This window comes from Hordeum vulgare, chromosome 6H (genome assembly GCF_904849725.1).
Source record: "Hordeum vulgare subsp. vulgare chromosome 6H, MorexV3_pseudomolecules_assembly, whole genome shotgun sequence".
Taxonomy (NCBI): Eukaryota; Viridiplantae; Streptophyta; class Magnoliopsida; order Poales; family Poaceae; genus Hordeum; species Hordeum vulgare.
Window position 1 is genome coordinate 45,206,211 of NC_058523.1, and position 27,529 is coordinate 45,233,739.

The following is a 27,529-nucleotide window of genomic DNA, read 5'->3' on the forward strand; positions in this document are numbered from 1 at the left end:
TAAGAATCGATGAAGTTTTTTCAATAGCATTGATGCAATGTACTCGATATTGTTTCTTCAGAAAGTGCACCGTATGCTCATTACCATTGACATGGAAAGTGACATTGCCTTTGTTGCAATAAATAACAGCCCATGCAGTGTTTAAAAAGGGTCTTCCAAGGATGAGCGCCATGGCATCATCCTTGGGAATATCCAGAATAACAAAGTCCATTAAGATAGTAACGTTAGCAACTACAACAGGCACATCCTCGCAAATGCCGATAGGGAAAGCAGTTGATTTGTCGGCCATTTGCAAGGACATTTCAGTGGGTGTCAACTTATCCAATTCAAGTCTACGATAAAGAGAGAGAGGCATAACACTAACACCAGCTCCAAGATCGCATAAAGCAGTTCTAACGTAGTTTCCTTTAATGGAGCAAGGTATAGTGGGCACTCCGAGATCACCTAGTTTCTTAGGAGTTCCACCCTTGAAGGTGTAATTAGTGAGCATGGTGGAAATCTCAACCTCAGGTATACTCCTTTTTTTAGTCACAATATCTTTCATGTACTTAGCATAAGGAGACGTTTTGAGCATATCCGTCAAACGCATTTGCAGAAAGACAGGTCTAATTATTTCAATAAAGTGCTCAAAATCCTCATCATCCTTTTTCTTGGATGGTTTGGGAGGAAAGGGCATGGGTTTCTGAACCCATGGTTCTCTTTCTTTACCATGCTTCCTAGCAATGAAGTCGTTCTTATCGTATCTCCTATTCTTAGGTTGTGGGTTATCAAGATCAACTAGTTCAATCTCCACATCCTTATCATTCCTAGGTTGAGCATCATCATGAACACCACTATCGATATTATCACTAGGCTCATGTTCATCACCAGATTGTGTTTCGGCATCAGAAACAGAGATATCATGTGGATGCTCAGGTGTAGCAGCAGCAGGTTTGCTAGCATGCAAGTTCCTATCATCTTTCTTTTTCTTTCTATTACCACGATGACTAGGTGCCTCAGTGTTAACTCCTTGAGAATCTTGTTCAATTCTCTTAGGATGGCCCTTAGGATACAAAGGTTCCCGAGTCATTCTACCACCCCTAGTGACAACTCTAACAGAATTGTCATTCAACTCATTGAGCAAGTCATTTTGGGCCTTAAGTACTTGTTCTACTTGAGTAGTGACCATAGAGGCATGTTTACTCAAGAGCTTAAGATCATTGACATTTCTATCCACACAAGCACTTAAATGACTAAGCATACGAGCATTCTGTTCCAACTGTCTGCTAACATAATCATTGAAACTTTGTTGTTTGGCAACAAAGTTATCAAATTCATCTAGGCATAAGCTAGCAGGTTTATCAAAAGGAATATCACTCTCATTGAATCTACGAAGATAATTTACCTCTACTACCTGTGTTGGGTTATCAAGACCATGGATCTCTTCGATAGGTGGTGGATTCTTGACATCTTCAAATTTGATGCCCTTCTCTGTCATAGATTTCTTAGCTTCTTGCATATCTTCAGGACTGAGGAATAGGATACCTCTTTTCTTTGGAGTTGGCTTCGGAGGTGGCTCAGAGTGATCAACACACGTAAATCCCAAGTGATCAACCACACCTGAAAATCCCAAGTGATCAACCACACCTTTATAGGATACCTCTTTTCTTTCCTCATAGTGATCAACATACGTAAATCCCAAGTGACTCAAAGAATAGAGCTATGCCTCCCCGGCAACGGCGCTAGAAAATAGTCTTGATAACCCACAAGTATAGGGGATTGCAACAGTTTTCGAGGGTAGAGTATTCAACCCAAATTTGTTGATTCGACACAAGGGAAAGCTAAAGAATATTCTCGAGTATTAGCAGTTGAGTTTTCAATTCAACCACACCTGAAAGACTTAGTATCTACAACAAAGTTTCAGTAGCAAAGTAGTGTGATAGTAACAGTGGCAACGGTAACAATAGCAGTGACAGCAGTAGCGGTAACAGTAGCAACAGTGATAGCAGTAGCGGTAACAGTAGCAGCAGTGACAACAGTAGCGGCAAAGTAACGTAGCAAGGACCAGTAGGAAAAACTCGTAGGCACTGGATCGGTGATGGATGATTATGCCGGATGACATTCATCATGTAACAGTTATAACATGGGGAGATATGTAACTAGCTCCAGTTCGTCAATGTAATGTAGGCATGTATTCCGTATATAGTCATACGTGCTTATGGAAAAGAAATTGCATGACATCTATTGTCCATCCCTCCCGTGGCAGCGGGGTCCTAATGGAAACTAAGGTATATTAAGGTTCTCCTTTTAATAGAGAACCGGAACAAAGCATTAGCACTTAGTGAATACATGAACTCCTCATACTATGGTCATCTCCGGGAGTGGTTCCGACTATTGTCACTCCGGGGTTGCCGGGTCATAACACATAGTAGGTGACTACAACTTGCAAGATAGGATCAAGAACACACATATATTGATGAAAACATAATAGGTTCAGATCTGAAATCATGGCACTCGGGCCCTAGTGACAACCATTAAGCATAACAAAGTAGTAGCAACATCAATCTCAGAACATAGTGGATACTAGGGATCAATCCCCATCAAAACTAACTCGATTACATGATAGATCTCATCCAACCCATCACCTTCCAGCAAGCCTATGATGAGATTACTCACGAACGATGAAGAGCATCATGGAATTGGCGATCAAGGATGGTTGGTGATGACGAAGGCGTCGATTCCCCCTCTCCGGAGCCCAGAACGGACTCCAGATCTGCCCTCCAGAGGAAGAACAGGTGGTGGCGGTGGCTCCGTATCGTAAAACGCGATGAACTCTTCTCTCTGATTTTTTTCCGGGCGCGAGAGAATATATAGAGCTGGAATTGGAGGCGGCGGATCCCCGAGGGGCTCACAAGCCTGCCAGGCGCGGCCAGGGGGGCCCGCGCCTCCTGGGCTTGTGGGCTCCTCGCTCCACGTCTCCAGGTAATTCTTGCGCCAGTATTTTTTATATATTCCACAAAAAATCCTCGTAAATTTCCAGGTTATTCCGAGAACTTTTATTTTTGCGCAAAAACAACACCATGGCAATTCTACTAAAAACAACGTCAGTCTTGGTTAGTTCCATTCAAATCATGCAAATTAGAGTCCAAAACAAGGGAAAAGAGTTTGGAAAAGTAGATACGATGGAAACGTATCACATAACACAATAACTCATCTCATGAATACATTTCCTTACACAGTAATATAGCAAGAACGGACAGAATTGCACAATAGAACAATGGCACATCTGCTAACAATGGAGTTCATTCCACTCTCCTATGAGACATAGGTTCAGAAATTTTTATATGGTGTTTATTTGAATGTCCCAATTAGGCATCATCGACATCTTCTCACCACTTTCCTAGCAAAAGAGAAGGAGACAAAACAAAAAACATTAGACCGTAATATTACACTAGAGCACAGATCAGTAACTTCAAATCACAAAATATATCCATTATAGTGGATGTCACAGTTTTATAAAAGTTGCTAGTTATAAAAGAAAATAGTGGCAATTCAACTTAATAATCCAAGTTATGAAGTAGTGATACAGAAAATGGGATACTCTTCACCAGTTCAAATATAGTTCATGGTAGCTCGTATAGGGACTCCACTGATTAGAATGCGGTTAATCTAAGGCTCTAAACTACACGGCAGAAAATGCTCGCAGAAAATTGATACTTGTGTTGAACACCATCATGTGTACCTAGATACCATGCTACAGATTAAAGTTCTACATAAATTCAACTGCGGTTTTTCAATGAAAGGGGGTCACATTTTACATCCACATGCATCTTTCAACAAAATAATTATGAAAACGACACTCTGTTTAAGGAGCCCATATTTAAATTATTTTCCAAGCAAAATGCATTTCTGCAATGTGCATCAATCAGGCAAACTATAACCAGATGTTATCAGTTAGCAGTTATTACAGCTAATCATATTCGTTCCTAGTCTATCCAAAGCATGCCCAGCCATAAGATCCAGACATGTTAGGACAATGATGATGAATAATTAGTAAAGTAGTTTGTGCTACCCAATGTGAAACAGTCAACCCTATTTTCAGCGATACTTATACACAAATATATGTAAATGAGAAACATGAACCTGAACTTGGGTCGGGAGTCGCGTACACGGTGCATCATCAACTGGCAGAAGGATGCTTCCTTGGACCACTTGAGCAGCAATTCTGGTGGCAATACGCGGTACCTCAGATTGGCCATTGCCCGCATCTTCTCCTCCAACGTTTTGAAGCTGCAAAACAACTGCGACCATGACACGCCTCCGTCGTATCTACTTTTCCGAACTCTTTTGCCCTTGTTTTGGACTCTAATTTGCATGATTTGAATGGAACTAACCCGGACTAACGCTGTTTTCAGCAGAATTGCCATGGTGTTGTTTTTGCGCACAAATAAAAGTTCTCGAAATGACCTAAAAATTTATGAAGAATTTTTCTGGAATTAATGAAAAATACCTGCGCAAAGATCCACTGGAGGGGGTGAGCCAGTGGGCCACAAGCCCAGGAGGCGCGGCCATCGCCCTTGGCCGCGCCGTGAGGGCTTGTGGGGCCCACAGAGCTCCACCGCCTCCAATCTCAGCTCTATATATTCCGTTTCGCCCGCCAAAAAATCAGAGAGAAGGACTCATCGCGTTTTACGATACGAAGGCGCCGCCACCTCCTGTTCTTCATCTCGAGGGCAGATCTGGAGTCCGTTCTGGGCTCCGGAGAGGGGAAATTGTCGCCATCGTCATCATCAACCTTCCTCCATCGCTAATTCCATGATGCTCTTCACCGTTCGTGAGTAATCTCATCGTAGGCTTGCTGGACGGTGATGAGTTGGATGAGATCTATCATGTAATCGAGTTAGTTTTGACGGGGATTGATCCCTAGTATCCACTATGTTCTGAGATTGATGTTGCTACTACTTTGCCATGCTTAATGCTTGTCACTAGGGCCCGAGTGCCATGATTTCAGATCTGAACCTATTATGTTGTCGCCAATATATGTGTGTTTTAGATCCTATATTGCAAGTTGTAGTCACCTACTATGTGTTTGTGACAGCCCGAGACCGACGCTCCAGAAGATTCCCCCTTTTATTTCCGTTTCCGTCGTGTGATTAGTTTTATTTGTTGCATCATCATTTAGTTTGCATCGTCGCATCATGCATGGCATCTTGCATCGTCTGTCGCGTGTGGTGTTTTGAGTATTGTGCTTCGAGTGATCACCGAGTCGTAGTGCGATAGTAGCTCCCCCTCCTCTTCCCTCTTATTTCGTTTTTGTGGTTTTGCTGAAGTCTTCGTTTAAACCCCTATTTAAAAAATGCGTCTTCTTTTAAAGACCCTTTTATTAAATATGGGGCCACCCCTTGGGTTTCCTTTATTTTTATTTTTCCCTTTTGTTTATTTTTCTAAAACCGGCTCATTTTCTTTTCTCCTTTGAAGAGCTCTTATTTTATTCTTTAAATAAAGAGGTTTTATTTAATTCTTCAAAGGGGTTTGATTTTTATTCTTTTGTAAACGGGTTTTAATTTTAATTCTTCAAAAGGTTTTATATTGTTTCTTTTAAAAAAAGATGTCCAATCTATTTTTTTTATAAAGTTGGGGTATATTTTTTATAAAGGAGCCAAAAGTATTTCCTTGTTTTGTTTAATCCTTTTATTTTTTATTTTTGTGTGTGTGTTTCTCTGATTTAAAAAAAGGAAAAAAACCCAAGAAGAGAGAGGGAAGGAGGAGCTGGCCCAGGCCCAGCCAGCCCCCCCAACCCTAGCGCACGAAGCCCAGCCCCCCTCGTCCCTCGTGGTTCTCCCTCGCGCCGTCGTCTCCTTCCCCTCGCCTCCGTCCCCTAGCTCGCCCTCAACCTCGCCCCGCCATGACCTTCCCCCGCGACCGCGCTGCTCGCCCCGCCGCTAGTAGCTGGTCGCCTCCCCGCGCTGCGCTGCTCCCTAGTTCGCTGGTGCCCGACCTCGGCATGGTCGTCGCACCGCCTCGCTGGAGGTCCCGTGCGCCCCGTCGCCATGCTGCCCGCGCCGGTGCCGCGCCGCCGCGCTGCTCCCCGCGCCGCCCGCTGTGGCACCTCCCTCGGCCTCGCCGCCATGCCCTCGCCCTCGCCCCCGACCTCCTCCGCCTCCCTACTCGACGGCCGTTGTGCCCCGCACTGCTCCAGGAGTTGTGCCGCCGTTCTTCCCTGCCGAGCCCGCCTCCTGTGCCAGGGGCCTGCGGCCTCGTCCCTCCCGAGCATGCTTGCTGCCGTGTCGCCTTGGCCAGACCCCGGGCCGACCTGCCGCTATGCCGGTTGCCTACCTTGCTGCTGCCATGCGGTGTTGTTGCCGTTCTGTTGCTCTTGCTGTAGGCTGCTGTGGATTGCTGGTGCGTGCTTGCTTGCTGCCGGGCTGTGATGTTGCCGAGTATTGCTGTTGTCGTTGCTGTCCTTGTTGCTGTTTGCTTGCCTGCCTCCCTGTGTTGTTGTGGCATGTGTTAGCTGCTGCTAGATGCCTTGCCTTCCTGTCGCTGGCTGTTACCGATGTTGTTGGTGGCCGTAGCTGCAAGCTAGTTGCTGTAGTTGATGCATTGCTAGTTGTAGCTGCTGCTGACTGCCTGCTGCCTAGTTGCTTGCTGCTGCTAGGTGTCGCCTGCTGCTGCCGCTGATGCTTGCGGACGCGTTGCTTGCTGTTGTTAGTTGATGTGTAGCTGAGGCATGCTAGTTGCTAGATATTAGTTGCTGCCGCTTGTAGCCGTGGCCTCCGCTCGCATTTGCTCGTGCTGCCGCTTGACGTCGCCGCGTGCACCATTCCCTCCTCAGTGAGTCATCGACAAATTCGACGACACCACGTCGTCCTCGACGGCCTCTTCGGAAACGTGTTCGACTCCCGACGCAAGAGAACGACTACCGTCGACGAGACCGTGTACGAGTACTTCCACGACTTCCACGACATCCGCTACGAACCGATCCGCTTCGAATCGCACGCTTCGAAGGTATACCAATGAGACGTGTCCTGTAACAACGAATGTGATGTATGAGTTGAATGTATGTTTGCATCGTATGTTGCCCGTTGCACGTTGTCCTTCTTTTGTTGTGCCTCGAGACATGGGAACCCGGTAACCGGGATCACCCCATTCTTTATTTAGCGTTCCCGCACACGCTCCCTATTCGTTGGCTCCGATACCCTGTCGAGTTATCGGGATAGGAACGTTGCCGTGGCATCGTTTTTGTTTTGCCGCCGTGGTTCCCTCTCGCTCGTCGTGGCGACGCCTGTTTCTTTCCCTTCTTGCCCGTGTTATGAGCTTGCATGCATGACGCATTCATGGCATGATATCTTGTGTTGCATGTCTCTTGTGTCGTAGCTCCGTTCTAAGTATCGCGTGTTATCGACTAGGCTGACATGTAGGACCACCGCTGCACCCCTTGCCATGATAACAACAATTTAATATTGCCGTGTAAATAATCGGGAATGAATTAGATAATTAATCGTGGAGTTTCGTCGATATGCAACCAGTTGCATATAGAGCTTCACTTGATGTGTAGTGTTTGCGTGAGGTGAATTGCCATGCCATCCCTTGCATCTTTGAACTGATCATGCATCATAGTAGGTTATGCATCATGTTGTGCATCGTGTGGTGAATATTTGTGTTGATGTTTGTTTCCGGTTTGCTCTGCTCCGATAGAGTTTCGCAAGCGTGTCGGCATGTGAGGACCCGTACGACTATGTTGGTTTGCCGACTCCACCAAATTGTTCTTCTTCCAAGCGGGATCTCAGGCAAGATGACCATTTCCCCCAGATACCATTACTATCATTTCCATGCTAGTTTTATCGCTTCTATCGATTATGTCTCGCTGCCTACCACACGTTATATATCAGCCTTTCAACAATGCCATGATAACCTTCAACCTGTTCGACCTAGCAAACCACTGATTGGCTATGTTACCGCTTGCTTAACCTTGTTGTTAGCGTTGCTAGTTGCAGGTGTAGTTGCTTCCATGTGATAACATGGGTTCCTTGTCTTATCACCATATTAATGCTATTTAATTTAATGGACCTATATACTTGGTAAAAGGTGGAAGGCTCGGCCTTTCTAGCCTGGTGTTTTGTTCCACCTTTGCCCCCTTATTTAACGGCTACGGGTGTTATGTTCCATAAATGAGCGCTCCTAACACGATCGGGGTTGTTATGGGGACCCCCTTGATAATTCGTTTTAGATTAAAGCTGGTCTGGCAAGGCCCAACTTTGGTACTACATTTGCCTAATAACTAATGAACTGCATAGGGAGTAATTAACCCGAGGAAATTTAATCAACCCTCGGGCCAGTGCTCCTCATGAGTGTTGGTCCACCCACCTAGCAGTCGGTGGTGCCACCACGGTGCAACTCGAGGTTTGGTTCCCGTCCACTTTGCATAGATAGTGTGTCCTGAGAACGAGATACGCGGCTCCTATCGGGTTCGTCGACACACCGGGTGGCCTTGCTGGATTAGTTTTACCTTTGGCGAGATATCTTGTGCATCGGGATTCCGATGATGCTTTGGGTAATCTCAGAGTTGAGGTTTTCCACTAGGGAATCCGACGAGATCGCGAGCTTCGTGATGGAGGATTTCTATGCGGCTTGTGGTAATTTGTGATGGACTAGTTGGAGCACCCGTGGAGGGTTAAATCTTTTCGGAAAGCCGTGCCCGCGGTTATGTGGCAACGTGGAAACTTTGTTTAACACTGGTTCTAGATAACTTGAAGTCAACTTAATTAAAATATGCCAACTGTGTGCATAACCATGACTGTCTCTTTCATGAGTTCCTTCTCCGATCGAGGACACGATGGGGTTATGTCTGACGTAGGTAGGTGTTCAGGATCATTCTTTTGATCATCAGTAGTTCACGTCCGCTATGCGTAGATCTTCCCTCTCTTAATTCTTGTACTCGTAAGTTTAGCCACCAAATATATGCTTAGCCGCTGCTGCAACCTCACCACTTAACCATGCCCCACCCATTAAGCTTTGCTAGTCTTGATACATTTGGAAATGAGATTGTTGAGTCCCCTGTGGCTCATAGATTACTACAACACCAGTTACAGGTACAGGTAAAGGTTACTTGACGCGAACGCGTTGATTGTTCATTTGGAGTTGCTTCTTCTTCTTCATCATCGATCTAGGATGGGTTCCAGGCCGGCAGCCTGGGATAGCATGGATGGACGTCGTTCTTCTTTTCTCGTTTGTTTTCGTTCGTAGTCGGACCCTGCTCTTACTCTTGATGATTATGTAATGTACTGATGTGACTCTGATGTAGCTTGTGGCGAGTGTAAGCCAATTCTATTATATACCTCTTCTTTTCAGTACATGTACTTGTAATGATATCCATTCTTGCGACACGACGAGATGCGCTTCTATCCCGGACGAGGCCTTCGTGCCAAATTGAGGATAGGGTCGCATCTTGGGCGTGACAAGTTGGTATCAGAGCAGTACCGACCTAGGAGCCCCCTTGATTGATCGAACTTGGCCGAGTTGAGTCTAGTGAAAAACTGCTTTGAGTCTAGTTATATATCGGAGAGTAGGATTCTTTTTTCTCCTCTTCTATGCTCTAGTGAGGAATCTTGACATAATAATTTAATTCTACTCCTCTTCTCACTCAATTTTTTTTAGGATCACGTGGATATTCTTGCGATCTATATGATGCCGATGTGACGGAGTTCTGTCTTGGTGCCTCCTATCTGCTTTGATTTTCAGGGGAGTTGAGCTCCAGGGGATTCTTGAGCACATCGTTATCATTCATATTTCTTAGTATCTCAGAACGAAGGATGTTCGTAATTGCTTCAATACTAGTAGTGGCGAGATAACCCCGATGTCCCCAGTACTGGTGCAGATTGTTCGGGAGTGCTGCCATACTTTGTATCGTTGTGATCACGAGGGTCTGTAATAGATGAAGGTCCGAGATTATGGTTATGTGTTGACGAATGTGATACAGGTGACGGGTTAGTATAGGAGTTGTGTGATATTACTCCTTGTATCCGTGTACCAGATTGCATGACCAGATATTTCGGGAATTCTTAGGTGGGAATTCAAGTAGTTTCTTATAGGACAATCTTCCAACAAATGCATGATGTTAGGTTGGGGTTCGACATCTAGTGGATTCGTTTGGTTACGGTCGACTTACAGCGGTACACGTTGTGTCTTAAAGAGTCCTTGTAGCTTGCTACGACTCGGGGACGCTTCGTATGTCGGGTGCACTGCCTTGCACTTGATGGCTACTGTAAAATCGAGCCCGTGCGGTCCTGTCCACGAAAATATCGGACGAAGTCTTTCTCATGAGTTTGTTCTGGCTTGTTTCATAAGCCTCACTCTTTGTTTTGTTGAATGTGGTAATTCGTGTTGCTTCGATGTCAAGTGGTGATTTCATATCTTTCCTAATCTGTGTTCTCGTATTTTTATGTGAATGCAAATTCTTTGCTCAATCAGATCGTCTTATTAATTCTTTTCAACCGGAGTCATCGTATCAATTCTTTTTCAACCGGTGTGTTTCTCTCCAAGTGAACTCAATCCTATCCAATTTTGCAAGATCATTCTCTCATTTGATTCCGGAGTTCATCTCATCTGGCCCAAGTTGTCTTTGTTTTTCCCCACCCTCCCGCCCTTTTTCTCAGTGATTCAATTTTCATCCAAGAGTTTTCTTTTCATGTGCTTCCGTTGTCGTTCTTTCCTCTCTTACCCGGTGATTCGTTGTGAAGATTCTCATGAGATTCGTGTCATGTTTATTCATTCTTGTCATCTTTTCCGGTGAATTCAGTTCAAGCTATCCGTGTTCATTATATCCTATTCATCTCTACAATTCTTTCCCATGTTGGAGATTCTTATCAGCCTATCCTGTTATTCGTTCATCTTTGTCCTATCTGGTGTGTTGAAGATGTCTCAGAGTTTCTTGTTTTCAGATATTTTCAATTATTTCGAGGTGCTAACCTCATCAAGTTTTCTTTATACCGGTGCAATATCTCTTTTTTAAGAAATCCTTTCAACGGTGGTTTCTTTGAGTGGGCCCATAAGCCACATGTTTTCCAGGATCTTTCCTGACTCTTTTAATTTTTTCCCGGAGATCATTAATTTTTTTCAACTATGACGTAAGTATGATTTTCATCAGTCATATCCCTTCTTCAAGATCTATTTCAATTAATCCATTCTTTGGCTGAACCTTTCATTCTTCATTATTCCGGAGTGTCTCATTAATTCTTGGTGTTGCTCTCGTCATCATTCTCAGCTTGCAATTCGAAGGAGTGTTTCTCTCAAATCTTGGTCCGTTCTTTTGAAGATTCATCATTTCAGCTTTGTGCCATCATCTTATTTGTTCCAATCATGAGTGATTCATTTCTTGCTATCCGGTGCATTTCTGAGTTGTTTTTAGTTCTCGATCCCCCGAAGGCCATCATTTCAGAAGATTCTTCATTCTCAGCTTTCAGCTTTCATCCTCATGTTCTTCTCCATTGTTGTCTCTTCGCCGTCTCTCGTTTATCTGGTGCCTTGTTCAAGTTTTCTCTCAGGTGACTTATGATCTCTTCATTCTCTTGTATCTCCATTAATTCTTGGTATTCCCATTCAATTGTGAATTCTTACCGGTGCTTCCTTCGTTTATGCTTCAAGTGGTGCTTATCTATCTCTCTCTTCAAGTTTCTTTCAAGAAGAATAAGTTGTATGCTAAATCCGTTGCTTGTCATCAATTAAACTTGATGAAGGATAAGCATAACATAATTCTTATTCTTGTTCGTAGTAATCTGAATTCTTCTTTCGGAGTGGCTCATGATATCAATTCTTTTCTCAAGTGCTTATCTTCCTTTTCCGAAGTTCCAAGTTCTATCAAGTATCTCTTTGTGAAGCTTCATCTAAATCTTGGCAAGGTCATAATCTTATTATTTTCTACCGTCATGTCTTTGCATCATTCATTTGTATACGGAGGTCCTTCTTGGTGGTTCGTCAAGATTTCATTCATTCTGAAGTGTTCTTCAAGATTCTTGTTGGAGAACCTCAAGTATCATTTCTCTTGCATTTATATGTGCGTTTGTTCTCCTTTATCCTTTGAGGTAGTATTATAGCATTCTTGTTAGTGTAGGAGCCTCGAAGAGTTTTCCTTTCAAGAATGAGATAATTAAATCCACCAATTCTTTGATCATGAGATATTTTTCAACCTATGATTTCTTCGTTGAGCTATCTTGGTTTAGACTTCACCTAAAGCTTTTCCTATGGATTGTGCTATCATGGTGCTTGTCACTAATCCCAGTTCTGAATGCACACTCTTGGTGTAAGAAGTTTTGATATCCTTGCTTTCAACTATCCTTTTTTAGTGGTTGGTTGTCACCTCATTTATGTTGAGATGATTTTCATAAGCCCACTACTATCTTGTTCTTTTCGTTGTTGGTTTTCCAACTACTCTGTCAATTCTCTGTCCGGAGGCTCTTCAATCCTATTATGATGATAGTTGGCTTTCTTTCTTCATTCTCTTCTTCCGCTTGAGATAGTTCATATTCTCTTGTTCCGGAGGCTTTGTGATGTTGCTCTTTTGGGTCTATTATGTTGTTCTATCAAGATCATGGTGTTCCCTTGCTCTATTTAGTTGTTTGTTATGTATATTGTCTAATTCTATCTTCTTATCGATTTTTTGTCCCATTTTCCTACCGAAGTGCTGCCGAAATTTTCCGTGAATTCTTGCTTCTTTCTCATATCATTCCTCATCGCCTAGCAACTTTCAAGGATCATTGGTTTCACTTGTTTGTCAAAGAAGCGACTAAGTTTTTACCTCTTGTTCTTTCTCATCCTCTCCCCCTTTCATTCTTGGATCTCGGGGAGAGATCCTCTTGTAGTGTAGGAAAGTTGTGACAGCCCGAGACCGACGCTCCAGAAGATTCCCCCTTTTATTTCCGTTTCCGTCATGTGATTAATTTATTTGTTGCATCATCATTTAGTTTGCATCGTCGCATCATGCATGGCATCTTGCATCGTCTCTCACGTGTGGTGTTTTGAGTATTGTGCTTCGAGTGATCACCGAGTCGTAGTGCGATAGTAGCTCCCCCTCCTCTCCCCTCTTATTTCGTTTTTGTGGTTTTGCTGAAGTCTTCGTTTAAACCCCTATTTAAAAAAATGTGTCTTCTTTTAAAAACCCTTTTATTAAATGTGGGGCCACCCCTTGGGTTTCCTTTATTTTTATTTTTCCCTTTTGTTTATTTTTCTAAAATCGTCTCATTTTCTTTTCTCCTTTGAAGAGCTCTTATTTTATTCTTTAAATAAAGAGGTTTTATTTAATTCTTCAAAGGGGTTTGGTTTTTATTCTTTTGTAAACGGGTTTTAATTTTAATTCTTCAAAAGATTTTATATTGTTTCTTTTAAAAAAAGATGCCCAATCTATTTTTTTTATAAAGTTGGGGTATATTTTTTTCAAAGGAGCCAAAATTATTTCCCTGTTTTGTTTAATCCTTTTATTTTTTATTTTTTGTGTGTGTTTCTCTGATTTAAAAAAAGGAAAAAAACCCAAGAAGAGAGAGGGAAGGAGGAGCCGGCCCAGGCCCAGCCAGCCCCCCAACCCTAGCGCACGCAGCCCAGCCCCCCTCGTCCCTCGTGGTTCTCCCTCGCGTCATCGTCTCCTTCCCCTCGCCTCCGTCCCCTAGCTCGCCCTCGACCTCGCCCCGCCATGGCCTGCCCCCGCGACCGCGCTGCTCGCCCCTCCGCTAGTAGCTGGTCGCCTCCCCGCGCTGCGCCGCTCCCTAGGTCGCCGGTGCCCGACCTCGGCATGGCCGTCGCGCCACCTCGCTGCAGGTCCCGTGCGCCCCGTCACCATGCCGCCCGCGCCGGTGCCGCGCCGCCCGCTGTGGCACCTCCCTCGGCCTCGCCCTCGCCCCCGACCTCCTCCGCCTCCCTTCTCGACGGCCGCGCTGCGCCCCGCCCTGCTCCAGGAGTTCTGTCGCCGTTCTTCCCCGCCGAGCCCACCTCCTGCGCCAAGGGCCTATGGCCTCGTCCCTCCCGAGCATGCTTGCTGCCGTGTCGCCTGGCCAGACCCCGTGCCGACCTGCCACTGTGCCAGTTGCCTGCCTTGCTGCTGCCATGCGGTGTTATTGCCGTTCTGTTGCTCTTGTTCTAGGGTGATGTCGATTGCTGGTGCGTGCTTGCTTGCTGCCGAGCTGTGCTGTTGCCGAGTATTGCTGCTGCCGCCGCTGTCCTTGTTACTGTTTGCTTGCCTGCCTGCCTGTGTTGCTTGTGGCATGTGTTAGCTGCTGCTAGATGCCTTGCCTGCCTGTCGCTGGCTGTTGCCGATGCTGTTGGTGGCCGTAGCTGCAAGCTAGTTGCTGTAGTTGATGCATTGCTAGTTGTAGCTGCTACTGACTGCCTGCTGCCTAGTTGCTTGCTGCTGCTAGGTGTCGCCTGCTGCTGCCGCTGATGCTTGCGGTCGCGTTGCTTGCTGTTGTTAGTTGCTGTGTAGCTGAGGCATCCTAGTTGCTAGATATTAGTTGCTGCCGCTTGTAGTCGTGGCCTCCGCTCGCATTTGCTCATGCTGCCGCTTGACGTCGCCGCGTGCACCATTCCCTCCTCCGTGAGTCATCGACAAATTCGACGAGCACCACGTCATCATCGACGGCCTCATCGGAAACGTGTTCGACTCCCGACGCCGAAGATCGTCTACCGACGCAAGAGAACGACTACCGTCGATGAGACCGTGTACCACTACTTCCACGACGACCACGACTTCCATGACATCCGCTATGAACCGATCCGCTTCGAATCACACGCCTCGAAGGTATACCGATGAGACGTGTCCTGTAACGAATGAATGTGATGTATGAGTTAAATGTATGTTTGCATCGTATGTTGCCCGTTGCACGTTATTCTTCTTTTGTTGTGCCTCGACACATGGGAACCCGGTAACCGGGATCACCCCATTCTTTATTTAGCGTTCCCGCACACGCTCCCTATTCGTTGGCTCCGATACCCCGTCGAGTTATCGGGATAGGAACGTTGCCGTGGCATCGTTTTCGTTATGCTGCCATGGTTCCCTCTCGCTCGTCGTGGCGACGCCTGTTTCTTTGCCTTCTTGCCCGTGTTATGAGCTTGCATGCATGACGCATTCATGGCATGATATCTTGTGTTGCATGTCTCTTGTGTCGTAGCTCCGTTCTAAGTTCCGCGTGCTATCGACTAGGATGACATGTAGGACCACCGCTTCACCCCTTGCCATGATAACAACAATTTAATATTGCCATGTAAATAATCGGGAGTGAATTAAATAATTAATCGTGGAGTTTCGTCAATATGCAACCCGTTGCATATCGAGCTTCACTTAATGTGTAGTGTTTGCGTGAGGTGAATTGCCATGCCATCCCTTGCTTCTTTGAACTGATCATGCATCATGTTGTGCATCGTGTGGTGAATATTTGTGTTGATGTTTGTTTCCAGTTTGCTCTGTTTCGATAGAGTTCCACAGGCGTGTCGGCATGTGAGGACCCGTTCGACTACGTTGGTTTGCCAACTCCATCGAGTTGTTCTTCTTCCAAGCGGGATCTCAGGCAAGATGACCATTTCCCCAGATACCATTACTATCATTGCCATGCTAGTTTTATCGCTTCTATCGATTATGTCTCGCTGCCTACCACACGTTATATATCAGCCTCTCAACAATGCCATGATAACCTTCAACCTGTTCGACCTAGCAAACCACTGATTGGCTATGTTACCGCTTGCTTAACCTTGTTGTTAGCGTTTCTAGTTGCAGGTGTAGTTGCTTCCATGTGATAACATGGGTTCCTTGTCTTATCACCATATTAATGCTATTTAATTTAATGGACCTATATACTTGGTAAAAGGTGGAAGGCTCGGCCTTTCTAGCCTGGTGTTTTGTTCCACCTTTGCCCCCTTAGTTTTTGGCTACCGGTGTTATGTTCCATAAATGAGCGCTCCTAACACGATCGGGGTTGTTATGGGGACCCCCTTGATAATTCGTTTTAGATTAAAGCTGGTCTGGCAAGGCCCAACTTTGGTACTACATTTGCCTAATAACTAATGAACTGCATAGGGAGTAATTAACCCGAGGAAATTTAATCAACCCCCGGGCCGGTGCTCCTCATGAGTGTTGGTCCACCCACCTAGCAGTTGGCGGTGCCACCACGGGGCAACTCGAGGTTTGGTTCCCGTCCACTTTGCATAGATGGTGTGTCCTGAGAACGAGATACGCGGCTCCTATCGGGTTCGTCGACACACCGGGTGGCCTTGCTGGATTAGTTTTACCTTTGGCGAGATATGTTGTGCACCGGGATTCCGGTGATGCTTTGGGTAATCTCAGAGTTGAGGTTTTCCACTAGGGAATCCGACGAGATCGTGAGCTTCATGATGGAGGATTTCTATGCGGCTTGTGGTAATTTGTGATGGACTAGTTGGAGCACCCCTACAGGGTTAAATCTTTTCGGAAAGCCGTGCCCGCAGTTATGTGGCAACGTGGAAACTTTGTTTAACACTGGTTCTAGATAACTTGAATTCAACTTAATTAAAATATGCCAACTGTGTGCGTAACCGTGACTGTCTCTTTCGTGAGTTCCTTATCCGATCGAGGACACGGTGGGGTTATGTCTAACGTAGGTAGGTGTTCAGGATCATTCTTCTGATCATCAGTAGTTCACGTCCGCTATGCGTAGATCTTCCCTCTCTTAATTCTTGTACTCGTAAGTTTAGCCACCAAATATATGCTTAGCCGTTGCTGCAACCTCACCACTTAACCATGCCTCACCCATTAAGCTTTGCTAGTCTTGATACCTTTGGAAATGAGATTGCTGAGTCCCCTGTGGCTCACAGATTACTACAACACTAGTTGCAGGTATAGGTAAAGGTTACTTGATGCGAGCGCGTTGATTGTTCATTTGGAGTTGCTTCTTCTTCTTCTTCTTCATCGATCTAGGATGGGTTCCAGGCCGGCAGCCTGGGATAGCAAGGATGGACGTCGTTCTTCTTTTCTCGTTTGTTTTCGTCCGTAGTCGGACCCTGCTCTTACTCTTGATGATTATGTAATGTACTAATGTGACTCTGATGTAGCTTGTGGCGAGTGTAATCCAATTCTATTATATACCTCTTCTTTTCAGTACATGTACTTGTAACGATATCCATTCTTGCGACACGACGAGATGCGCTTCTATCCCTGACGAGGCCTTCGTGCCAAATTGAGGATAGGGTCGCATCTTGGGCGTGACAGTGTTATGACCCGGCAATCCCGGAGTGACAATAGCCGGAACCACTCTCGGAGATGACAATAGTATGAGGAGTTCATGTATTCACCAAGTGTTAATGCGTTGGTCCGATTCTTTATTAAAAGGAGAACCTTAATATCCCGTAGTTTCCATAAGGACCCTGCTGCCACGGGAGGGATGGACAATAGATGTCATGCAAGTTCTTTTCCCTAAGCACGTATGACTACATACGGAATACATGCCTACATTAGATTGACGAAAAGGAGCTAGTTACTTACATCTCCGTGTTATAGCTGTTACATGATGAGTCACATCCGGCATAATCATCCAACACCAATCCAATGCCTACGAGTCTTTTACTACTCGTCCTTGCTACGTTACTTTGATGCTACTGCTGTCACTGCTGCTACTGGTACTCTGCTGCTACTGCTATTACTTTGCTGCTCCTGCTATTACTTTGCTGCTACTGGTTAGTGTTGCTACTGCTGCTTTCATACCACCTTGCTACTAATACTTTGCTGCAGACACTAAATCTTTCAGGTGTGGTTGAATTGACAACTCAACTGCTAATACTTGGGAATATTCTTTCGCTTCCCCTTGAGTCGAATCAATAAATTTGGGTTGAATACCCTACCCTCGAAAACTGTTGCGATCCCCTATACTTGAGGGTTATCAAGACATTTTTCTGGCGCCTTTGCCGGGGAAACACAACTATATTCTCTGAGTCACTTGGGATTGACGTCTGCTGGTCACTATGAGGAATCCGAAAGATCCAAGAACTGAAATCTTGCCTTCCACTACGAGGACAGGTAAGGAACTGCCATCTAGCTTTGCACTTGATTCACCTTCAGTTATGAGTAAGTTTGCGAAATCACCTCCTGCTAGAAATCTTGATATGTCACCTGTGCTTGATGATGCTACTTCTGCTGCCCATGATGCTTATGATGATGCTATGCTTGATACTACTTTGCCTGATGATGCTATGCTTGATACTACTTTGCCTGATGATGCTATGCTTGATACTACTTTGCCTGATGATGCTATGCTTGATACTTCTTTGCGACTAGGTGCATTCCTTGATGCACAAATTGCTAGAGTTGCTGCTAGATGTGATGATACTTCTGAAACTGCTGATACTATTGAAGTAGAACGTGCTACTATGCCTGAATTGCCTGTTATGCCTGAGCGCTATGTTATGGAGGGAGAGATAGCCGAGGATTTTCTTGCGTGTAAGGATAGTTATGATGTTGAGAAATTACTGCTCAAGTGGAAAGAAAAATCTCTGAACGCTAGGATGAAATACGACCCGAAGTTTGCTACTTCGCTTATCTTTGTGACCGATAAGGATTATGAATTCTCTGTCGACCCTAAGTTAATCACTCTGGTCGAATCTGATCCTTTTCATGGTTATGAGTCTGAAACGGTTGTAGCCCATCTTACCAAACTACACGATATAGCCACCCTATTCACTAGTGAGGAAAAGATCCGCCACTACTACATTCTCAAGCTGTTTCCTTTCTCGCTAAAGGATGATGCTAAGACTTGGTTCACTTCTCTTGCTCCTGGTTGTGTGCGTAGCCCCGGGGATATGGTCTACTACTTCTCTGAAAAATATTTCCCTGCCCATAAGAAGCAAGCTGCCTTGCAGGAAATATACAACTTTGCTCAAGCTGAAGAAGAGAGTCTCCCACAAGCTTGGGGGAGGCTCGTCCAGCTGCTGAATGCTTTGCCTGATCACCCTCTTGAGAAGAATGAAATACTTGATATCTTCTATAATGGACTTACCGATGCTTCCAAAGACCACCTAGATAGTTGTGATGGTTGTGTTTTTAGGGAACGAACTGTAGAACAAGCTGAGATTCTACTGAATAACATCTTGTGCAATGAGAAAGCTTGGACTATTCCCGAACCACCTCCTAAGCCAACTCTGAAGAAAAGAGGTATTCTATTCCTCAGTCCTGAAGATATGCAAGAAGCTAAGAAATCTATGCGAGAGAAAGGCATTAAATCTAAAGATGTCAAAAATCTACCACCTATCGAAGAGATACATGGTCTTGATAACCTGATACACGTAGTATAAGTAAATTCTCTGCGTAGGTTTGATGAGAGTGATATTCCTTTTGATAAACCGGCTAGCCTATGTCTGGATGAATTTGATAACTTTGTTGCCAAACAACAAAGCTTCAATGATTATGTTAGCAGACAATTGGAACAGAATGCTCGGATGCTTAGTCATTTAAGTGCTTGTGTGGACAGACATGTCAATGATCTTAAGCTTCTGAGTAAACATGCCTCTATGGTTACTACTCAGGTAGAACAAGTACTTAAAGCTCAGAATGACTTGCTCAATGAGTTGAATGACAATTCTGTCAGAGTCGTTACTAGAGGCGATAGAATGACCTAGGAACCTTTGTATCGTGAGGGTCATCCGAAGAGAAGTGAACAAGATTCTCAAGGAGTTAGCACTGATACACCTAGTCATCCTAGAAAGAAGAAGAAAGATGATAGGGATGTGCACGCTAGCAACCCTATTGCTCCTACACCCGAGAGTCCAAACGATGCCTCTATCTCTGATGCTGAAACACAATCTGGCGATGAACATGAGCCTAACGATGATATCAATAGTGATGTTCATGTTGATGCTCAACCTAGCAATGATAAGGATGTGGAGATTGAACCTGTTGATCTTGATAACCCACAGCCTAAGAATAGAAGATACGATAAGAATGACTATGCTGCTAGGAAGCACGGTAAAGAAAGGGAACCATGGGTTCAGAAACCCATGCCCTTTCCTCCCAAACCATCCAAGAAAAAGGATGATGAGGATTTTGAGCGCTTTGTTGACATGATCAGACCTATCTTTCTGCAAATGCGTTTGACAGATATGCTCAAAATGTCTCCGTATGCTAAGTAGATGAAAGATATTGTGACTAATAAGAGGAGGATACGTGAGGTTGAGATTTCCACCATGCTTGCCAACTATACCTTTAAGGGTGGAACTCCTAAGAAACTGGGTGATCCCGGTGTGCCCACTATACCTTCATCCATTAAAGGTAACTACGTTAGAACTACTTTATGCGAACTTGGAGCCGGTGTTAGTGTTATGCCTCTCTCTCTTTATCGTAGACTTGAACTGGATAAGTTGACACCCACTGAAATCTCTCTGCAAATTGGCGACAAATCAACTGCTTTCCCTATCGGCATTTGCGAGGATGTGCATGGTTGCTAACGTCACCATCTTAACAGACTTTGTTATCTTGGATATTCCCGAGGACGATGCCATGGCGGTCATCCTTGGAAGACCCTTTTTAAACACTGCAGGGGCTGTTATAGATTGCAACAAAGTCAATGTCACTTTCCATGTCAATGGTAATGAGCATACGGTGCACTTTCCGAAGAAACAATATCGAGGACATTGCATCAATGTTATCAAAAAAACTTCATCGATTCTTGTTTGGAGCTTTGAATGCCCTATTCCTCGTGTCAAGATGAAGTATGATTTGCTTGTTGGGGAGATACACATCCCCATTGAGGTGACCTAGTGACTATTCGAAAATTCTCCGTTCTCTTTTGCGATTCGATTTTTTTTGTCAAAGAGACTTGGTCAACCTCACTGACGGATTTATTTCGATGACCATGAGATGGATGAATCGAGGAGTCACGAACCTCTATTCCAAGCTTTCACCTTCGGTTGCTTAGAAATAAAAATGATAGGTTTAGTTTAGTTTTCCCTGTTTTCTGTTTTAGCGTCCGGTAGAAAAGTACCCCGAAAATAAAAGTTCTCCGAACGTCCTGGAAATTAAGTATGATTTTTTCTGGAATTTTTGAAAAATTCTGAGATAAAGAGCTTGTCTGGGGGCTGCACCAGTGGGCCACAAGCCCTTGAGGCGCGGGCACCCCCCTGGCCGCGCCACCCAGGCTTGTGGGGCCCACAGGCACCCCTCCACTCATTCTTGCTCTCATCTGGTTCTCCTACCTCCAGAAAAAATCGTTTCGCAGCTCAAACCCGTGTTCTGGCACCTCTTGCTGGGATTTTCGATCTCTTTGCTCAAATCACCATTCTCCGAACTGTTTTGGGGAAATTACTCCTTGGTAAGTGACTTCTCCATTGGTCCAATTAGTTTTTGCTCTAGTGCCTTATACTCCGCGTATTTTTGCTACCTTGGTGACCATGTTCTGGAGCTTTGTATGCTGATTTTAGCTGGTCCCAAGTAGTTTTGATGCTTAATATGGCCTCTAGGCACTTGCGGGGGTAGTTGCTATGAGTTTAGTTGAGCCTTGTTCATTTTTCCTTTGGGTCACTGAAAATTTCAGAAAAGAAAGATGTTCAGGAGAAATTATCATGGTGGTTCCTCAAGCAAGAGAAGCCCCCGTCTTGCGATTCGGGAGCCGGATCCTTACCAACCAAGGGACGCGCGGGTACAACCATGTGAATGGCCTTCAGATGAATTTATGATTGAGGCAGGCTTTAAAGATGAGTTTGATGCACTTGTTCGCAACGCCGGACTCGAAGAATTCATATCCGATAAATGTGAACAGTATGATGCTCTCACTGCCTGTTTTGTTCGTAGATTCAAATTTTCAGTTGGCCGTGACACATCGGTACTGTTTGATCTCTATGAGAAATCGTATACCATGGATTTAGAGGATTTCAATAGAATTTGCAAGATACCTATTTGGGGTAGTCTCAATGATCCTCCTAAATCTTTGGTTAGAGATTTTTTTCTCTGGTATAACTGTTGGAGAAACGAGAGATATTACGCATGCTACCATAGGGAGCATTCATTTTCCTGCCTTGCATTATTTTGCCCTCTTCATTGACAGATGCATTAATGGCAAGATTGAGCATTGTTACCTCTGCGCACCTGACCTTAGTATCCTTAAGAGCGCAGTAACAGGTGATAAAAGTTTCAACATGGGAGCTATTATAGAAAGGAGGCTGAATAAGAATGGTAATGAAGGGGATTTCTTTGATGGGATCTATGCCACTCGCATAGCAAATTTTCTTGGAGTACCCATCCGCGAAGGAGATCCCCAGCTCCATACAGCTTTCCTTGACCGCGTCGCCTTGACACGCTACCAATTCCTTGAGAGGGATGACGAATCCCTCCTATACCATTTGATATTTAACCGGCAGCATGTTTTCCATATTATCCTTCCTGATCCTGCCTTCTTTGACTTTCAAGTAAAACGGAGATATTACATAACTAGAGGAGAGGCACAGGAGTATGAGAGGGAGGCAAAGGCTGCTCGTCTCCGTGAGGCAGCTATTCAGGCAGTGGCTGCAGCGCTCCCGTATAACCCCCATTATGATTTTGGGTTTCGCCAGGACCATCCTTGGGAGTAGACCAACTTAGGCCAAAAGCCTAAGCTTGGGGGAGTATGTGTTCTCACCGACTTTACATTCTTGCTTATGCTTTCACTTTGTTAGCCGGTCTTCACACTTTGCCACTGTATCATCCATGTTAGTTTATTTCTTTTTCTCATTTTCTTTTCGTGTGTCTGTCTAGTTTAAAAAAATCCAAAAAGATTTTCTTTTTCTTCTTTTGCTTGTTGGGAGCTTTCCCGTGTAAATAGTTTTCTTTTTCTTTGGGTCAAGGTAGAAGACCATGGTTACAATGTTTAGTGGCTCTCGCATGCATATCTGTTTATCTATTAAAGAGCCATATTACTTTGTCTTCTCCTTTGTGTTTACCTGCAGATTCCAGCTTTAGTACAATGCACGAGCACGCTTATTATTGTTCACATCGTTCGGTCATGCAAGTGAAATGCAATAATGACGATATATGATGAAGTGACTTGCAATGACAACTTAGAGATCATAGTTGCTTATGCCATGCTTACTTAGCTAGGAGCTTATAATGGTTTGTCTTGGATGCCCACATGAATTTTGAGATGAGTGTGTTGTAGTATGATAGGATGGTATCCTCCTTTGAATGATTCAAGTGGCTTGACTTGGCGCATGTTCACGCATGTAGTTGAAACAAAATCAACATAGCCTCTATGATATTCATGTTCATGGTGATTTATGTCCTACTCATGCTTGCACTCAATGTTAGTTAATCTCAATGCATTTTGATGACTGTTGTCGCTCTCTAGTTGGTCGCTTCCCAGTCTTTTGCTAGCCTTCACTTGTACTAAGCGGGAACACTGCTTGTGCATCCACTCCCATAAACCCAAAGTTGTTCCATATGAGTCCACCATACCTACCTATATGCGGTATCTACCTGCCGTTCCAAGTAAATTTGCATGTGCCACTCTCTACAACCTTCAAGAAATAATCTGTTTTGCATGCCCGAACCGCTCATGTGGTGACAGGGGGCTATCAGTATCTTCCGTGCTAGGCGTGTTATCCTCGATATGTGTTTATTCACTATCATTCATGAGAAAGGGGCCGGTAATTGGAATTCCCAGTTCCATGCTCAAATCGAAAAGATAATTGCAAACAAAACTCCCCCAGGATTGATGTTGGTATGGACGGTACCCGATGATTCGGCTAGCTGTGGAGTGTGATTGATTGGTGGTGGGGGAGTCAAAACTGTACTTTTCTGTTTGGGAACCGCCTATAGCATGTGTAGCGTGGAAGATGTTGAGAACTCTTAGTCATTGCGTTGACAATGAGAGCATGCCACCCAAAATTATTATCTCTGTTTTAAAAGCTTGAGCTCTGGCACCTTTGCAAGTCAATGCTTCCCTCTGCGAAGGGCCTGTCTATTTATGTTCCTGTCGAGTCATCCTCCTCTTATAAAAGCACCAATTAGAGAGCACCTCTGTCATCTTTATGCTTTGTTTTTAACTGTGTTGAGTATGACTGTGACTGGATCTTCTTTGCCATGAGTTAGAATGTTTAGTCAGCCCTTGGTCTTTGAAGGTGCTCTGCATTTATGTTTTGCGGTCTCAGAAAGAGCTAGCGAGATACCATCTGTTCGTACTGCTTCGTGTTGTTTTGATTGAAGTGTTAACATTTGAAGCTTATTATTATTTGTTCGCTAGTTGATTATGCCATTGATATGAGTTTACCATGAAACCTAGATGTCATTTGCTTATGTGGTTTGCTTGTGATCTTGCTGAAATTCTGGTTATGAGTTAGATATAGTTGCAACAACAAGATCAAACGGAGTTTGTCAAAGTTTTTCTTTTGTCTCTTTCAGTTTGTCAACTGAATTGCTTGAGGATAAGCAAGGCTTTAAGCTTGGGGGAGTTGATACATCTCTGCCGTATCTACTTTTCCGAACTCTTTTGCCCTTGTTTTGGACTCTAATTTGCATGATTTGAATGGAACTAACCCGGACTAACGCTGTTTTCAACAAAATTGCCATGTTGTTGTTTTTGTGCATAAATAAAAGTTATCGGAATGACCTAAAAGTTTACGGAGAATTTTTCTGGAATTAATGAAAAATACATGCGCAAAGATCCACCGGAGGGGGTGAGCCAGTGGGCGACAACCCCAGGAGGCGCGGCCACCCCCCTGGTTGCGCCGTGAGGGCTTGTGGAGCCCACAGAGCTCCACTGCCTCCAAATTCACCTCTATATATTACGTTTCGCTTGGGAAAAAATCAGAGTGAAGGATTCATCACGTTTTACGATATGGAGGCGCCGCCACCTCCTGATCTTCATCTCGAGGGCAGACCCGGAGTCCGTTCTGGGCTCCGTAGAGGGGAAATCGTCGCCATTGTCATCATCAGCCTTCCTCCATCGCCAATTCCATGATGCTCTTCACCGTTCGTGAGTAATCTCATCGTAGGCTTGCTGGACGGTGATGAGTTGGATGAGATCTATTATGTAATCGAGTTAGTTTTGACGGGGATTGATCCCTAGTATCCACTATGTTCTGAGATTGATGTTTCTACTACTTTGCCATGCTTAATGCTTGTCACTAGGGCCCGAGTGCCATGATTTCAGATCTGAACCTATTAAGTTGTCGCCAATATATGTGTGTTTTAGATCCTATCTTGCAAGTTGTAGTCACCTACTATGTGTTATGACCCGGCAAGCCCGGAGTGACAATAGCCGGAACCACTCCCGGAGATGACCATAGTATGAGGAGTTCATGTATTCACCAAGTGTTAATGCGTTGGTACGGTTCTTTATTAAAAGGAGAACCTTAATATCCCGTAGTTTCCATTAGGACCCCGCTGCCACGGGAGGGATGGACAATTGATGTCATGCAAGTTCTTTTCCCTAAGCACGTATGACTACATACGGAATACATGCCTACATTAGATTGATGAACGGGAGCTAGTTACTATTTCTCTGTGTTATAGCTGTTACATGATGAATCACATCCGGCATACTCATCCATCACCGATCCAATGCCTACGAGTCTTTTACTACTGGTCCTTGCTATGTTACTTTGCTGCTACTGTTGTCGCTGCTACTGTTACTCTACTGCTACTACTGTTACTTTGCTGCTCCTGCTGTTACTTTGCTGCTACTGGTTACTGTTGCTACTGCTGCTTTCATACCACCTTGCTACTGATACTTTGCTGCAGACACTAAATCTTTCAGGTGTGGTTGAATTGACAACTCAACTGCTAATACTTGAGAATATTCTTTCGCTTCCCCTTGAGTCGAATCAATAAATTTGGGTTGAAGACGCTACCCTCGAAAACTGTTGCGATCCCTATACTTGAGGGTTATCAGACCACAGGCGAAAAGCATTAGCAATGGAAACCGCGCCCAAAAGTACCAAGAGAATATTCATGCCAAGAAGCAGAGCACCTCGAACAGGAGCACCCCTAATCTATACACGTCGGAGTCGAAGGTAGAGCCGCCGCCGCTGTCTTCGGCTTCCTCAGGGCTAGTGTACCAGTTTAGCTCCATCGCCAGCATGCTTTTGAGCGGGAACCCCTTTTCGCGCCACTCCTCCCCGATCGGCCCACGTCGTTGCCCTGCCATGGAGGCTCGGCGTTGCGGTCGTGTCCTCGGAGGCGTCGGAGCCCGAGGCGGACTCGACGAAGGCGGCGCAGACGAAGGGCGGCGACACGACGAAGCAGGAGATTCGAAAAATCAGGGTTGACTGTCTGCAAGAGATTAGAAAAATCATCACACAAACACAAGATATAAGGATGAACTGAGAGGAGGGAGGGGAAACATTAGCCATTCCGCGAATCAGGAAGAGAAGATGAGGTCAGGTGAGGTGAAGAGGAGATGATGGGCGAAGAAGGAGGGGAGGGGCTTACCAGTGCTGGATCTGGTCACCTGTGGCCTCGCCGTGATCTGGTCACCTCTGGGTTCACCGTGACCTCGCTGTGATCTGGTCACCTCTGGCCTCGTCGTGACCTGGGTTGAGAAATGGAGGTGAGGTGGGGTGGCGGATCCGGTCGAAGAAGTGTGGAGAGGCCGCCGGCGACGCCCCGCCCGAACCCTAGCCGCCACCGGTGCTAGGATTGCTCGCTGGCCGTGGTTGGGGTCGCCGGCGGCTGCTCCGTGGGGGGGATCAAATGAATCATGGGAAAGATGTGGATTGGATTTGGAGAGACGACGATGAGGGAGAGACGACGGGAGGGGAGGGGTGGATCGGTCTGGGTGGGACAAGGGTAGGGTTTGCGGGGTTTGTTCGCGCAGTGTTTGAATCCGTTGGATTCGTTAGCTTTGACGTCTCAGATCAGCTTAAGTGGGGCTGATTACCCTGCCACGTCATCGGTCCGGGAGAATGAGGTTTTAGCCAATAAGAAATCAGCAAACAAATTTGTGTTTGTTTACCCTATTGATAGGACGTGGATGTCGCCTAGAGGGGAGGGGTGAATAGGCGCTTTAAAATAACTATGGTTTAGGCTTGAACAAATGCGGAAAAAAACTAACGCTTAATTTGTCAAGCACAAAACCTACAACAACTAGGCTCACGTATGTGCACCAACAACTTATGCTAAGCAAGATAAAAAACTAAGTGATCGCAAGATATATGACAATAAACAATATGGCTATCACAAAGTAAAGTGCATAAGTAAAGGGTTCGGGTAAGAGATAACCGAGGCACGCGGAGACGATGATGTATCCCGAAGTTCACACCCTTGCGGATGCTAATCTCCATTGGAGCGGTGTGGAGGCACAATGCTCCCCAAGATGCCACTAAGGCCACCGTAATCTCCTCACGCCCTCGCACAATGCAAGATGTCGTAATTCCACTAAGGGACCCTTGAGGGCGGTCACCGAACCCGTACAAATGGCAACCCTTGGGGGCGGTTAGCGGTACCCGTACAAATTGCTCGGGGCAATCTCCACAACCTAATTGGAGACCCCGATGCTTGCCCGGAGCTTTACACCACAATGATTGAGCTCCAAGACACCACCAAGCTTCTAGGACGCCAAAGCATCCACGAAGAACAATCTCT

General features: G+C 45.1%; 1 pseudogene; it reads right to left on the bottom strand.

The window, feature by feature from the left end:
* Positions 1–3,900: 3,900 nt before the first annotated feature.
* On the bottom strand, positions 3,901–26,298 carry LOC123405044 (annotated as a pseudogene).
* Between the last annotated feature and the right edge of the window lie 1,231 nt (positions 26,299–27,529).